The sequence below is a fragment of the Hippichthys cyanospilos genome, chromosome 6 (genome assembly GCF_059441005.1).
Source record: "Hippichthys cyanospilos isolate Australia breed blue-spotted pipefish chromosome 6, RoL_Hcya_1.0, whole genome shotgun sequence".
In the NCBI taxonomy this organism is placed as follows: domain Eukaryota; kingdom Metazoa; phylum Chordata; class Actinopteri; order Syngnathiformes; family Syngnathidae; genus Hippichthys; species Hippichthys cyanospilos.
The window spans coordinates 22,025,952-22,039,798 of record NC_142374.1 but is presented as its reverse complement, the minus strand read 5'-3'; the positions used below and the strand labels follow the sequence as shown (position 1 = coordinate 22,039,798).

Here is a 13,847-nt window from a genome sequence, read left to right as displayed (position 1 = left end):
GAAAAGAGGTACTCTAGAACTTGTTTCGCCCTTCGTTCAGCTGTGTGTAACTTTTATAATATGTATATTTACAATGAAACCTTGAATTATTCCATAATTTTGCAACATTTGCTTTAATGTACAACACATATTACTATTTCTATGCATAAGAATGTATTTATTGTCATTATAAAGCAGGTATGCCACAATATTGTGAAATTATGTGAAATAAAACAGCGTAGAACCGTGTTCGTGTTTGATATTATACTGTATTACAATAGTATTGAATACATCTTTTAGGAGTAAAATGGTGAACACATAAGCTTAAGATATTACGGTATTTTGGTGCACAAGGCATTACCCAACAAGCCATGCGTCTCTTTCAACGTTAGCCTATGTCTTCTCTGCTACTTATTTTCTTCTTATTTCCTTTCAAAATTCTCGTGCAAGCAGCAAAACACTGTCAACGCAATGAAGTTTTCATGCGGATTCAGGGCCCTCCGGCTGACGCACTCTTTCATTTCGCCTAAATTAAAACGTCCTCGAGCACGTCTCGAGTATTTTTTTTCCCCTCCTTTTTTCATGCGTGGCTATAATTTGAACGCTGCGGTGGAGAGACTGTCGCTTCCAAACTTCCCAACGTTGGTCAGAGCTGACATATTGTAATGCTTTATATCCAACTGCTTCTTTCATCACACGGCCGCATACTTGAATCAAGCCCGGGCAATTAAAAGAGACGTCTTCAATCACGCCGCTCTGGGTCCGCCGTCTGTAACAAGGCGTGTCATCAAAGCCTCTTAATAGCATCAAATGGCGGCCGCATTTTTGATGAGCCGCGATTAAATTGCGTTACAAGTCCAACGCCGTTTTAACTTGAAGCGACATCTTTTTGCAAAAGCGGTAAGCAGCATCTGCCGGACACCTGGAAGATTGCAAGTCCCCGACTGACTTCCCGGTTGTCGTCCGCCATGGCATCAAGCGCGAGCGGGGGAAACGGGAAGGGGGTTGTGACCCTCAGCGTGAGCTGACCCGCAGCAGCCTTAAGCGCAGGAGCCATGTGGCGCGCTCAACCTGATCGCCGCCTAAATCAAAGGCCACATAAATAACAGTGAACCTGGAGAGCAATAAACATGTCGGCGCCTACGTGCTCAGACAGACGACACTAAATCGAAGGTCGTATTTTTGGACTTGTTTTGAAAAACATCAACGGTGTTGGGCTGTTTCAACAGTTTCGCTAACAGTGATTCAGTTGATTATGATGTTGTAGTCATTCTGAAGGTTGTTCATTCTTAGGATTGCTCCATTCACTCCTACCCATTAAGTTCATATATTTTTTTAATAGCAAGGTTTGGGCTGGCACTCTCATTTGGTCTATGATGATTGTAATATTTATTGATTGATTTTAAATGTGCATTTTATTTCCAGCACGTAGTTTTTTTGTACCCCAGATTAGCAAAACTCCACTGATTAGCTTGAGTGAGCAGATAGTATGAAGAGCTGATTTTGATGGGATTCCTCTACAGCTATGTGGCGATTTATTTGTGCAGCCAAAATTAAAATACGAGACATTTTCAGCAGAAAATGTTAGTGGTTTGCCTCTTATTTTAGGGATGCTAGATCACTTTTTTTTCCAGATGCATACCGATGAACTCTTGAGAAGGCACTGACACCACTAATAATTTTGACACAAAAATCATCCATTTTAAAGGCCTATATATTTCCTTGAAATTTCATGAAATGGCACTTTTTATTCTTTTGATTTGTAATTTAGATTTCATGATCTTAAAACTGCTCTTAGATATACTGATATTGGCCTGCCATCATTTGTACGGTTTCTTTAAAATAAGACCAGCTATTTGACCGATATGATGCTTGGTATTGAACTCGCTCTAATTTGACAGTAAAAGCACATTAACCACAACTCAGCTTGCGAGTATCACATGACCAAACACAGAATAGGTGAGCTATGATTGGTGAGAACATACTGTATGATGTAATTTTTTTAAAGGTATAAATTGTCAATGAAAGAAGTCATCACATTAAATATGAACTCTACGCTGTTCAAAATTGCTAAATATCTTCAGTATTCCTTTTAAAACACTTGTAAGAAATAACAAAAATTGAATCCCACAGTGTAAACAGAACGTGGTTTTGTTACTTATCATCCACATTCAAGTAATCTATTGTCACAAAAAGCTCCATGCTAAATATGTCACATGTAGCTAGCGACAAGATTAGCCTGGCTATTAGCACAGCTAAATGTGTTAAGGTCCTAAGTCACTGCTAAGTCACTAATTATTCCCTAAAAACGAAAAAAAAAAAAAAAAAAAAAGCAGCAGCTCTGGCAAGTATCGTCACGAGGGGATGATGAGGAATGACACAGAAGAAACTGTACTAGCTAGATTAATTTGAGAAGCAGTTGTAATTGCTAAGAGTGAAATATAATCCTGCAAAAGACTTAAGTGCTTGGGTGATCGAGTATACTTTCAAGTCTGGCTCTGACAGCGTTAAAGGGGAAACCAGACAACTTTGAATATAATTGAAGTACTAATGCCTCTACGGCGTTAAGTGTACCTTATGTGACTTCTGAGTGTTTGTTTATATTTTCACGCAGACGTTATTCGGTTGCAAATACGTCACAGCCCCGGTTCTTAATATTCAAACAAAAAAGGGTGTGTGTTTAGGGGGGAAAAAAAACAAAACAAAAAAAAAACCCTGGCTGGTACACTGTGCTGCTTTTATTAATGAGCGCTAATCGCTGGGAGTGAAGCGGCTCAACAAAGGGACAGACGCTGAAACCAAAGCAATTATGCAGCACAGGTCTGAGCCCTTACACAGCACTTAAAGCACTTTTTAAAAGGCCACCTGGGCACAATGTGCTCAACTTTTTCGGGTGCCCATTTTTTTTTTTTTAACAGTCGCCAGGGCACGGACCTGATTGTTAAGAAGCAGGGAAAGTAATCCCTGGAGTCTGGCCACTAAACCTGCTCTGTCCCTGTAACCATGGCAGCAGACAGGTAGTGTCTGGGTCACGGGGCAGTCGTGGCACTCGGACGCCTTTGCTTCATTAGGAAAAAAAAATAAATAATAAAACCCAAGGCGTAAATACAAATTGGCAGGTGAATATTGTTGGAACTCACGCCAGCTGGGTTCCACATCGGGAAGCGCGCCACTGGATTTTCAGCACCCGAAAAACCATCTGTAGTGATTAAACCGAGGCTGAATGGCGGCTACATTGTACAAGAGTGTAAGAAGCTCGTAAAGAGCACATTTTCAAATGGGATCACACGTGAGTCGAAGCGCTTGCGTCGTTTTTCTTCTTTAATGGAAATGGTTAATTATGATGATAAATATACAAGTGATTTCATAAACATTGAATTATCCTTGTCATTTTATCCTTTTTTGTTATAGCTGTAGTATTGTGTGACGATATTGAAAGCGAATGTCTGAAATGCGCCAAGTATGCTTTAGCGCAATGGTTCGAAAATGGGGATACGTGAAGGAACGCCATACATTGAGATTTTAGGTGTTCCAGCAAATCTAACAAAATGCTTTTTGATGTGAGTTCTTTTTACATTTTTCTTTTCAAGTTAATAGCAAATCAATTGAAACTTGTATCAACTCATGGCTAAATTCTGTTATATTGACATCTTTGCAAAACGTTGCATGCCTTTCTATGGTTCATATGACGGGTGTCAAACCCAAGGCCCAGGGGCCAAATCCGGCCCGCCACATTCTTTCATGTGGCCTGTGAAATGCTAATTATGACTTCAAGGTTCTAGACTAAAATATCATATTTGCAAGATAAACGTTTTTGGGGGAAAACAGCATTTTTGGTTACCAATCCCTTTTTTGAACAGTGACTTGCCCCTGATAGCAATTAGGTAAATGTTTGACGAGCATATTTAAAAATTGATATGACTTCACCGTCATAACGGAAACTAAGTACAATTTGGCCCAACTGGGTTTGACACCCCTGGTTCACACAAATGCAGAGCACTTTTGTGTCTTTTTTAGTGCTGGCTGAAGGGGAACTTGGCTGAAAAATCTATTTTACGAGGACACATCATTGAAAACAGGTTGCCCACTCATTTAGAGGTGTTCGGTAGGATCACATAGAAGCCAATAAAAATAATCAGTTACAGGTTTTATGTGTTGTAAAATACATAAATCAGAATCTGAAATATTTCTTAAAAGACACTACTTTGTCCAATAAAGTACAGAAGGACAGTTTGTTGGAACGCTTTCTCCAAACCAGCAGCCCCAAGTGCGCTCGTCTGCCCTTTCCGCAGGTCGCACTTTCTGCTTGGCCTTTCCTCCATTCTCCGGCGCTCCCTCGCCCTCCAGTTGCTATGAGACACTGCGTGCGGAGCCAAGGCCTCCGCCATTCATTACGGCAGGAACAAAAGCCAAAAGGCGCTGGACAAAGCGGGGCAGACCGACTCCAACCAGCTCCCACTTAACACGCACATCACACCTCCGAGTGCTCCGCTAACATACAAATGGCCAATTAAAGCTCACCCTTCCATTCTGCCTCCTGCGTCTCCTTTCTCAAGACCGGCAGCCATTGACGTGCGAGACCAAACAGGTTAAAGTTTGAAGTTCTTGAAGCAACAATTCGTAGAAATGTTAGCTTAAAATAAGTCAGTCGGTGATGAATTCTCGCTCAAATGAAAAGAAAATACGTTAAAAGGGCTAAAACATCGCCCTGACAAGCTAAAATACAAAGTAGCAGAAATATGGGTTTGCTTGTTAGCATGAATTTCTGCTTCCTAACTTATTTGTAGGCAGGGCTAAGAATTGTTCTTGGTTAAAATTGGAAAAATATGTAAATGACTTCTGTAATTTATTGTGGATAATGCAAGAATACATTAGGAAACCATTTTATACAGATAATCAAAGCTACATAGAAAAAAAACCCTAAAATTTAGGGGAAAGGTTAAATTAATCAAAGTAATTAATCACAGTGCTTTTTTTCAACTCCTCACTTGGGTATCAAAAGTCAGAGGGCTGCCTTTTTAGCATCCAGTTAGCAAACACATGGATTATAGATGTATATACAAATGTATTTAAACACTAAAAACCATGTTGCTAATGGGACTGAGATTTCAAATATTTGAACAATCTTTTATTTCAATATGTCAATACTAACTACTGAAAACCTTGGGATATTTTCTAGGGGGAAAACGCACAATGTGATGCTGATCCTGCTTGTTTGGCACTGGTACGGATTAGGCAGTGGTAATTATATTTTGTCATAAATTGCAACTTTTCCTGGATTTACATTTCCCATTCTACCAGAAATGAAATGTCTGCAAACTTGCACTTAACTTAATGACACAATGAAAAGTGACATTAATAATAGCGTAAGAAAAAAAAAAAGAATGACACAATGAAAAGTGACATTAATAATACCGTAAGAAAAAAAAAAATACAATTCGCCCTTTGCATGAAAAGAATGAGCAAGAAGTCGCCGAAAAAAACGCCCGACAATGACAGTGTGAGAAACACAACGGACAGGCAATCCGTCTTTGTAATTGCCGGTCCGCCATGATTCAGACAGGTTTGGATGAAACGCAGGAAGTGAGCGGCCAGCTGCTGACTGCCACAGCCCAATGCGGCCTCGTCCAAACCTCAAAACAGGCCACGCCCCTCGACACTTGCTCTCTATGTTTGCGTCTGAGGAAAAGATGGGGAAGAGAAGGGGGGGCCAGATGAATTAAAAGTGGGCAGGCTGCAAAATTAAAACTCCCTCCCCTCCATTTTGTCCTTGTACGCAGTTCTTTTCACTGCACTGCAGACTTTTTGTTCTACAGTCCAAGTGACGGTTGAGAATGCGCATCTCACAATAATTTATTTATGAGGCAAAAAACAAATGTTGCTGTGCATCAAAAATAAATTGGCTAAGTAAGTTTTATTTTTTTATTATAAAATCTGAGCAAGCAAAATGGAAAGCCAAAATGACTTGGGTATAGTAGAGACAACAATACATGATATCGTTAAAGGAGTTAAAAAAAAGACATCCCGATTGATTGTCATGTTTGATTTTAATGGGAGCGCAGCTGTGTACAATAACGCTAATGCTAGCTCAAATGACAATGCATCCAGTTGCGCTGGCTAGCAACCACATTTTTGTTGTTTCCCCCCCCCCTTTTTTCATCACGTATTTATGCACAACTTGTGCGAATTTCAAGGTACAAAGTGCTTTTTTTTCTACTTAGCAAAGAATGCATGCTGTCTCTAAGAGGTCAAGCTAACTGCAGAAACAAGTGTTCTTGATTTGCATAACAGTTAACACGCTGCAAACACAGCAAGAAGGCCAACTTCAAAACAATCCTTACCTTCCCCAAATCAGGATAGCAATGACTTTAATTCTGAAGTAGATCCCAACAGCATATCGTAAGGAATGACTTAACTCGTTACCGACATCAATACTGCGTTCAGAAGTCAAGTTTATTTCCAAATGATTACAACAGGTATTAGCGTGGTTTACAATGTTAGCGGCTAGCAGCACGAGACGCTAGCTGCGTTAGCAGCAAGCAACAGTCAACTTATCACATATATGTTAGCATTGAGCCTTTAGTTGACTTTTCAAAGTCAGTTTAATAAATATACATGAAGAAAAAGACATGATTATGCTGACATTATGTTTTACGATGCCTGTAGCCAGATGTTAGCCGAGGCTCCAATATTAGTGGCTAACAGCGGCACGGGGAGGGAGAGAGAGAGAGAGAGAGAGAGAGAGAGAGAGAGAGAGAGAGAGAGAGAGAGAGAGAGAGAGAGAGAGAGAGAGAGAGAATCCTGAACCCTAACACTAACCAAACACTAAAGCAATAATGCTCACAGCGTTAGAGGCTAGCAAAACTCAACCTCAATGTGTAAAGGATATTATTAGTCTAAAATGTAATGTTCCTACAGATTAAAAAAAAAAAAAAAGTATGGTACTGCACACAGTAAAAATGTTGATTATATGAAATTGGAGATGTGTTTTCTTGTCTTCTGTATACATACTTATTTTTCTAACCGGTGTTTTTTATAAATCCAAATACCCGATTATTTGCTATTTTTTTCAGCAAGATATCTGATTACCCAAATATTCAATAGCTTCAGTCCTAGTTTTAGCATCTGCTAGCAAGGATAATTACCTCTTCTGAGCCTGAAGCAGGATGTGGACATTTCTAAGTTCTAGTGGGGGCAGTTGTTTTTCGCCCAACATGGCCCGCTTCTTTCTCTGGAATTCCCAGCTAAACAGGAAGCCGCGAGCTGCCGAGATCGGTCTGATTTGCTTTTTCAGGCCGGGCTGGAGGCGCAACGGCTCTCCGGCTCCTGTCGTATAGGATCCCCGAGCTTTCTTGGCCGGCGAGACGTGCAGAACTGCAAGTCGAGCCAAAACAGACAATAAAGCAGAATGGAGGAAAATGCCAAATTGCTGGGGCAATTCAATCCAGAGTCTCATTTTTCCAAAATGATTCACAGTGGAAGGGAGAGCGCTTTCCTTGTCCCGAGATGAACTCGCTGAGCTCTCAGTCAGCATTTCCAAGGAAGCGATTGGGGAGGGGCAAACACACGCACACAACCACACTTCCTTCTCTGCAGATTTCTTTGCTCGGCTGTGGATTTCGGTCATGTATGCAAAAGCTGTGAACATGCCATCGCAAACACACAGGCGCCGGTTAAACAAGCGGAAAGTAGCAGACGACCACAAACATGGGCGCTGTGCAAGACAAAAAGCCAAATAAGGACACTGGAGCGAGGGGAATAGACTGATGTGGGAGGGGTTGCCATGTTACATGCTCTGTGCTGCTAAGTGACTGCGGGACAGGGACAAACACTTTTAAAGCGCGCAGGAGGGTTAGGGTTAACCCTTAACCCTAACCTACCGTTTTTACTATGACATCAAACAATCAATGCAAAAGATAAGACTGTGACATCTACACATTCAAAAAAAATACTGGTTTCCTGCTAAAATCCATGGTTGTTTCCCACCAAAGAACTTCGAATGAATACTGCATGTAGTTGGACCTCGGCGACCCTTCACTTGGCTCGCCCTCAAAAAATAATTTCCTAAAGGTTGAAAAGTGCAGCAGCTGCACGAGGCTGGATGAGAAGAGGCAAAACGTTTTCCAAGAGCCGTCAGTTTGTGATCGACTCAGGGACACTCAATTTCTATTTGAAACAATCGCACAACTTGGACTTAAATTTGTATTTGAAACAATCGCATAACTTGGACTTAAAGAAGTTTGTTTAGCTTAATGCTAACGCAAAATGCCACGGATGCGCTAAGGACAAGTATCCTTCTGAGATTCAGTCTTTTCATGTCCACTGCAGTGTCTTTTTTTGTTCTAGATCTTTGGCTCATTGGACCTACCCTACTAAGTTCTAAAGCGGGGGTGTCAAACTTATTTTTATTGTGAACCACAGTGTAGTTATATTTTCTGGAATGACTGATGTCAAACAAAATTTTAAAGGCCCGTAATAACTTTGCAAAACAGATTAGGAAAAAAAATAGGGTTGTTATCCCTCCCTCAAATTTTTAAAATTTGAGGACAGCTTACAAGTTTGGTATTTTAGCCAGGAATTTAAAAGACAAATCAGCCATTTCGCGGGCCACATAAAATGATTTGGAGGGCCGGATCTCGCCCCCGGGCCTTGTGTTTGACACCTGTGTTCTAGAGTGCTCAGTAAAGGACATCCTGGCCTTTCAAATCATGTCTTATGTTTGGATGGGATACAATTGAGATTGCTGCTGTCTTTTTTTACATTCAAGACTTTAGATATTTAACACCAGGTAATTATTCATCGCTATCAATTTTTTTTTCAAAAGTTTAGCTTAAAGTGTGTCTAAAAATGGGTGGTACTAAATAAGTACTAAAGTAATCAATTCCTTTAGGTAATTAACTATTAAAGTAATCATACATGTAATACAGGATCGCATAGGGGTCACAAATTATGTATAGGGGTCAATCGCCTGATGCAGCAGGAAGTCATCTGTATTTTTATTTGAATGATTCTTGATTTTGACGTGTTTTCTCCAGTGAATAATCTGTGACGAAGTTTGCAGTTAGCTACGCAAACACAGCGACATAGAAGCTGCTAAGTCGCCAAATAAAGGCAGCCCATTGTTAAAAAAAAAAAAATATATAGAAAATACGGCTTCTTCTGACCGTTCGTTTTCCACTTTTTAAAATAATAAGCACGTTTCATCCTCCAAGTTCCATATTGATCAAGTTGGTGATCTATAACTTGAGTGTTTAAGGGCTAAAATTGTAATGTAATGGTTTTATTGTTTTTTCATAAAATAACAATAAAAATACGTACCAAAAGAAAAAACTTGGGTGTTTTAGCTCATTCTGGTTTGAAAATCTGCTCAACAGATCCAGATGTCCTTTGTAGCTCGTAAATTATGCTAGTTTAATAGTGCAACATTTAATGAGTACAACGGTGACAGTGCAGTTCCTTTTTCTCTTGCCGTTTTAAACTTTGCACTTGCTAACATCCTCTTTACACTTTAAAACAAACAGAAAAAAAATAATTGCTCAATAGTCACATTTTTCAACAAAGTTGATTTCAGGGCATTTACATTGTGTGTACAATTCCCCTTATAATATCTGCAAGTGTAGTGCATATTTAATACAAGGTATCAAAGAGGGCAAGAAAACGAGAGTTATAATTTATCCAAAATGACAATGGGCTCGTTTCAAAATCTGTATGTGAAGTTTGGTCATGTGACGGCAAGCTGGAACGTGATGGATACTCGAGTCCTGAGTATCTCATTATTATCAGTCAACAGCAAGTGGCAAAATGGCTGCCCGCAAAGATGACTAACATATTTTGCTAAGTCATATTTCACAAATGTAATGTCAATCGGAATGTGATATTTTGAGGAGTCGGGGCATTTTTAAGATGTAACAAAGAATTGAAAAAATTTCCCTGACTTGACATCCCCTTTAAACTTTATGAATAGTTTTGATCAGTTTCGGGGCGTGAAATGTTGAACTTTGACATCTCGTTGCCATCTTGATGAAATTTCAGCTCCCTAATGTTCCAGTTTTCCCTTTGAGGTGAAACGCCTTTGATGTAAAGATCTCAAAAAGTATAGGACAAAATACAGCACAAGCGTTAAAACAAGTTACAAGTCACTCAGTACTTGAGTGATAGTTTCATTTACATTTTAATAACTCATTTTGTTTGGTTTTTATTTTAAACTGGAATTTATTACTCTGAAGTGACAGTCATGTAAATTGTGTACAATTTCAGATTGCTTTGCCCACCTGATTTGAACTTGACTCCTGATGTATGACATCAAAATATAAAAGCCAGATAGCAAAAAATGTGATAGAATGCCAATATATTCGTGACAATGGACAGTTGTGCACATATTAACATTTGACCTCGAATATCAAAGCCCATTAACGTGAAATAAGGACCTCACAAATAATCGCTACTCAGTAATTTAGTTTAAAAAAATACCTTTAATATAGTAGTAGTATACTAATTTTGTCTTAATGTCAATTTATTTCACCTTTAATAACCACAATGTTAATCACAAACAGCAACAAAAAATAAACGACGACGACAACGGCCAAAGTAAAACATGTGTTCGACTTTTTAATTTCCATTAGTCGTTTTAGTCGTTGTTTTTTTTTTGACACAAAAAAAAATGCTACTCACCAGCGTGCGCTCCTGTCCAACGCTCAAAAGAAAAACGCAGCACTTCTCTGCCTCCGAGTCTGACAAAAATAAGGAAGAGGACAAAAAAAAGTGCGTCATGTCAAACTGAGAAAAAAAAAAAAAAAAGAAAAAAAAACGCTGCGGGAACATACGTGGTCATCTTCACAGCAGGATTTAAACACCCGAGAGGGCGGGGGGGATTTTTCAAATGTAAGCGTTTTCATCTCTTTTATCCCTTTTCCTCAATGGACCCCTCGGACATTTGTGACGCGCGCCTGTGCATAAATCGGCATTTTATTTTTTATTTATTTATTTATTTATTTATTTTTTCGTGGTTATTACGGCACAACGCGAGCACAGTAAAATACAACAAATACGTGACTAAAAGTCAAAACAACGTGACAAAAATCAAGGCAACATTGGGGCGTTCTAGTTTTCTAATTGTCTATTTTTGATGTGACAAGGCTGCCTTTGTGACGTTGCAAGACTAGCCAAAAAGCTACATTGTAATATCCAATGCATGACTTTTATCTTTTAAAAACAAGATGACAAGCTATGATCCAGCTCCTTTAGGCGTTTTTACGATGTTTTACTCTCAGTGTTTCAAGATTCCCCTTAAAACCAACAGGTGCATATTACAGCAAGAAGATGTAGAATTTTTTTATGTTGCGGTTTCAAACTCCCCATGCGAACATTGTCCCATAAAAATACACATTTACACCACTTGAATTATTTCACCGTTTCAAGAATTCACCCCATTATGCTTCAAAGAGCAACAGGTGCACAGACAGTTCTCTGGATAGTTTCAAGCTCCCTTTTGAAAACTTTTTTTTTAACCACTGTCCCATAAAAACTAAACACATTAATGGCATGAACAGTTTCATAGTTTCCAGATTTGCACATGTTGCCTTTGATCAATTTGGCTTTAGACATAGCAAGCTTAGCTTCATACGTTTAAGAGTTATTATTATTTTTTCTTTTCTCTTTAAAAGTTATGGTATTTTTTTTTTTTTATCTAAAAAGATAACAGACACTTACCAATATACTAAGTAAACAAAAATGTTTCATCTTGCCAATATACCCCAGTGCTGTATCATTCTGAGAAGGGATTTTAATATTTTGACTATTTTATTCCCTTTAGACGAGAAAATTTGGCAATATGGCCAGCAAATCACCTTTGGGATTGGAACAAAAGGAGATATGCTTTAAACAATGTGTTTTGCAGATCATAAATTCCAAAGTGCTTCCAAAGCCATGTGAATTATGACAATTCTTCATCCAGCTAAACAGCAGGACATCAATCCTTCATCTGTTTGCGGACATTTTTGAATAAGCATGCCTCTGTCTCACATGTTCAGAAATCCTAATGGCAATTTAGAAGCTCCCTCCTGCCCAACTTTCACAAATTCATCCCAAACAAAATGAATAATACTCTCTTTTGAAATGAATAAGTGAATATGTATCATATTCAAATATTGAGAAGCTAATTTACATGGGTGGGGTGCTTAGTGATATTGAAAAGGAGTTTCAAAGAGTATTTTTATTCATCACAAAACCAGCCATCTTCAGTAAATAGCATTTCATTCAAACACAGATTTCCAAGTAAAACAATGTAACAGATGAGCTATTTTTGCGCATTTTCTGCATCAGCAATTTGAAATAACTGACTAATTGAAGAAATTATCAAAATAATCATTACTTGCAGCCCTAATTTTGTTCTTCTCCTGTAATGTAGGCACGGTACCGGTGAAGAATTTGAAAATAACTTCAAAGGCTCAAACACATTAAGAGATCAACAAATGTAATCTATCACCTCTTAAAATGTACAGCTGGGAACTGAAAGTTATTCCAGCTCATAAAAGATTATCCATAAAGCTGACTGAAAAGAATGACAAGATTTGCAATGCTACCAGGGCAGAAAGCACCTTTATAGATGTACAAATTTTACAAGATTTATATGTTTACCAACTATATGCATCAAAATTTCATAATAATGTTGATGACTTAAGTATTAATTCACATTTTTAGGAAAAAAATAACAAAAAATGATGTGAAATGAAGAGTTTTTCCAATGTTTTGATTGCATGTTCACTGGGTCAGCTTTTAAAGTGCAGAATATGTGCAACACATCTTGCGTTGATCTTGCAGAATTGCGTACATATTCCAGCCTATTCATTTGTGTCCATTATTGTGTCTATTTTGTCCCAGCAAGACAGCAAAATAAATTCTGTTGCATCCAAACACAAGACATCATTGGAAAGGCCACAATGTCCTCCAATGAGCACACTAGGACTTAGTTGGGTTGCACCGATGAGTCTTGAGATATAGACCAAAAACAAATGTCCACAATAGTGGACGCATACAACTAAGCAGCAGGATATTATAAAAAGTATCATCTGTAAATTGAAGTTCGGAGGAATTCGATTTCAGTTCCACATCAGTTTTTAAGAGGGAACGAAATGTTTGCCATCTTTATGCTGCAAAAAAATATGAAATACAGAGATATTGAGTATTCAGCAATATCTCCGTCAAAGCAGAGTGATGGGGCGGAATACAACAGATTGACATCCTGCTGCTCATTTCAGTAGAGAAGAGTCATAATTCAAACAACTTGGCTCGAGCAAGACTATTTATTATCTGCACGTCGCATTTTTAAAGCTCCGCTGTTTTCCTCATCAGCCACATTTTTGTCAGTGGGGATTTTGTCAGAATAGAAACATTGTTCATCTCAGTAGTCACGCACCATGTGTCCCTTCAGTGTCCAATTTAATCAAGCTGTATTCATAAAAGATGGAAAAAAAAAAAAAAGAATTGCCTACGGGGTATTTTTTTTTAAGTGGTAACTCAAAATAACAGCACTGTATTAAAAGCAACACCTGTTGCTAGCTCACAAACTTGTCATCCCGCCAAAACTTTCATCACTATTACCGTACATTCCGCACTATAAGGCGCACCGGATTATAAGGCGCACCCTGAATTAATGACATATTATAAAGCTTTTTTCGATCACAATATAGTAATACTCAAATTAAAAACAATAACTCAAATAGTAACTCTAAACTCTCAATAGCATAATAACTCAGTGTCAATATGAGCAACCTTGTTCAACTGTAAACAGGTAAAGCTTACTTTATCAGTTCATTCCCTGTCTATGAATCTCAATATTGATCCATATATAAGGCGCACCTGTTTATAAG

The 13,847-nt window shown here is 38.5% G+C and overlaps 2 long non-coding RNA genes across 3 annotated transcripts in view; one reads left to right on the top strand and one right to left on the bottom strand.

Annotated features, from left to right (window-relative positions):
- LOC148422789 (uncharacterized) overlaps positions 1-10,885 on the bottom strand; it is a 39,762-nt gene extending 28,877 nt beyond the window's left edge. Inside the window, exons 1-2 of one of the 2 annotated variants that reach the window (XR_015866011.1) lie at positions 10,803-10,885; positions 10,651-10,709 (exon numbers count right to left, since the gene is read on the bottom strand). This is a non-coding gene — a long non-coding RNA (uncharacterized LOC148422789). The other variant, XR_015866007.1, reaches the window with a different exon arrangement.
- Positions 2,693-4,514, top strand: LOC148422790 (uncharacterized). Its single transcript, XR_015865913.1, has 2 exons — positions 2,693-3,268; positions 4,272-4,514. It is a non-coding gene; the product is annotated as an uncharacterized LOC148422790 (long non-coding RNA).
- Positions 10,886-13,847: the final 2,962 nt, after the last annotated feature.